We start from the raw sequence: 3,262 nt of genomic DNA, 5'->3' as shown, positions 1-3,262 counted from the left end.
TCGAAGGATCGGACGAAGCACCGGAAGAACCAGTGACATGTCGGACAATAGATGATTCATGCTTTGTAATAATTTATCTAGATCGAGTTAGTTTAGGTCATAATTGAGTTGGTTTAGGGTGTAACCATTCCAACTCAATTATGGGCCAATTAAGCCCAAAGTGGGACTATTTTGGGCCAAGAGAAAGGCCCATTCAGTAACCCAAATGTTGGGTCAAGTAGTGGCACCGTCGATCCAAGCGTTTGCACCGCTAGAGACTCAATCTCTAAGACACAATCTCTGAGACTATATTAGGCGATAGCACCATCAGATTGGGTGATGGTACAACCCAGTGTCAATCGATGGTACCACCAGTCTAGGTGGTAGTACCGCCCAAACATAATCTCCCAAACAATGTTAGGTAGTGGTAACACTAGTCTAGGTGATGGTATCGCCCAGTGTCAGTATTGTAGGCGGTAGTATCGCCCAAGATAGGTGGTGGTACCGTTAGGACCTAGAAAACGTAGGATGAAACCTTTTTTGGCTCTAATTTTGAAGTCATTTGAGGTTTATAAATATCCCAGATATTCCTGGAAGAGCACGAATTTGAGCAAAAGAGGAGGAAAGAATACTTGAGTAAAAGTTATAATCGCTCTAGATTAGTGAGTCACTTCCTCCTAGAGTTGTAATCTCTTTTAGAGTTGTAATCTCACACCTCTCCTGAGCATGTGAAAAGGAAAAAAAAAGTGTAATAGGATAGTTAATCTTTGCTTATTGAAGGAAGATTAGTAGTAGAATCAAGAGTGGATGTAGGTCACGATGATGAACTACTATAAAACTCGGTTTGCATTTACTTTAAGCTCTTTACTTTCATTGCAAATTATTTTACTTATTCACTACGCTTACGAATGCTTTCAAGTTAAACTCTTTTCGAATATTGGTTTTAATCATACGAAGATTTCTAAATCGATGTAAGTTTTACGATAGCACTAATTTACCCCCCTCCCTCTTAGTGCCGACTCGATCCTTATAGGTACCACTGCCCAAACAAGTTCTAGGAGGCCAAGCCTCAAGCGATTCTACCGCTAGCCCTAGCGGTGCCACCACCTGACATGGCTCCAGGTCACTGAATGGGCTAAATAGCAGGCCAAATTCAGCCCTGATTAAGGTCCAATTGGCCCCTATTTGAGTTAGTAGGATTATTGTCACATCCCATATTTATGAAAAGAATAATATATCAGTATTTTACTATCCTTAATTTATATAGTAAACTTTCACTTTTATTTTTTGAATTCAAATCATTATCTTTACAATAGTAAATATTCTATTAAAAAAATGATCACATCTTCTTGGTAGGGTCACAAGTCTCTTCCACCCGAGCTTCAAATCTATTACAAAGTAGTAGATAACTCTGAAAATAAATATAAAATAAAAACATATCAGCAACCATACATATTGGTAGGAATCTCAGAAAAATCATAAAAATAATATTTAATATTCATAAAATATAAACAAATATCAATAATTTAATAAGAAATGATAATATATCGATTCATCATAAAACTTATGCACCGAAAAAACGATGATAATTTCTTACATAATAAACATAATTATGCATCAACCACATACAACACATATATAATAACTAGATAACAAAGGTGTACATCACACCCGATGATGCACTCTCCCAATAGTGGATGGATAAACATATTCCACGAGATGAATTCCTCCCAACAACGGATGGAGATAATCCATATCACACTCAACAGCGAATGGAGTGATATCCCTCACCCGTCCAAGTGGAGACGCATTCCTCCCAACAACGAATGGAGGAACCATTTAACCATCACGTTTGATGGCTCACTAATCCTCGAAAGGAACCGCCATACTTACCCTTGATAGGGATACATAAATATTTATGATCATTCATTTACACTCATTCATTCACTAACGCATGCATCAAGAAATTAATATGATTAAATATTATGAGAGACCATACTTGATGTAAATATGCTAGACTGTGTTCATTGGTGGCTCCGCACTATGATGGGCTCGTAGCTCATTTCACAGGTCACACTTCCAATGTGAACTACTAGCATAGTCATATCTACTACATGATAATAATCATATCAATATCATAAACTTAAGAAAGTAGAAAACCAATAATCATTTTCAAATGATAACTTTAAATAAAACTTTTAAATTAATCAAATCATAAAGACATGAAACATCAATACCTTAATAGTCCTTAATCAATCAAAACCCTAATTGGAATAGCTTAATTGACTTAAACCAAACTCAATTCAATTATGATCTAATGGAACCAACCTTAAATCCTTATAGAATCGATCTAAAATCACTCTAGATTGGTCTAATCTAGATTTGATTGATCTCGATTAGATTAAGTAGGTTTAAACTAGTCAAGTTAGTCTGGAACCACCATAAACTGACTTTAATTAATTAAACATGTCTGATTTAATCAATTAACGAGATTAAACCAATAAAGGGAGAGGAAATTGGACAATGTCGTATAGTGTTAGCCTAAATCAAACCAACCCACCTAAGTCTTAGACGGGTCACATACGCTGCATATGTCTATTCCAAGTAATAGGTTGAGTTAAGGTACAACGGGCTAGATAGAGGAGCAACGATGTATATGATGCCAATCACATAATTGGGCAGGCTTAACTTCATAGACTAAGCTAAGCCTTATTTATAAGTTGAGCTGAACCTTACAACTGAACTAGGCCATGCTTGGCTCGCGAGTTGGTCGTACCTAGACACATGAGTCGGGGTCGTATCGGACCACATGGACTGGATCGTACCTAGCCGCATAAGTTGGGATATATATAGTTACATGGACTGGATCATACATGGCTACATGAGTCGGGTCATGCCTGACCATATGGATTGGGTCGTACCTTGTCACATGGGCTGACTCTTACCTATGCCTAGACACATGCGCTAAGCTGTACTTGGTCACATGGGCTAGATCATACAAAACCACATAGGCTGAGTCAATCTGGACTAATAGATCAACTTGACTCAAATCCCAATTAAAATCATCTTAAAACAATTAAAGAATGACTCAAATCCATTAATTAAAACTTTAAATTTATGATCTTAAATTTAAAACTAATTATATTATAGAAATTCATACATACTTCTTAAAAACATAGATATATCTAATTAAATAAATTAAAACTATTATGCTAATCCAAAAATAATAATTTTAATAATTAAATCAATATTAAAATTTACTTAAGCTTCAGAGATCAATATA

The sequence above is a fragment of the Musa acuminata genome, chromosome BXJ3-2 (assembly GCF_036884655.1).
Source record: "Musa acuminata AAA Group cultivar baxijiao chromosome BXJ3-2, Cavendish_Baxijiao_AAA, whole genome shotgun sequence".
NCBI lineage: Eukaryota > Viridiplantae > Streptophyta > Magnoliopsida > Zingiberales > Musaceae > Musa > Musa acuminata.
The sequence above is the reverse complement of the archived record's forward strand: the minus strand, read 5'-3'. Positions refer to the sequence as shown.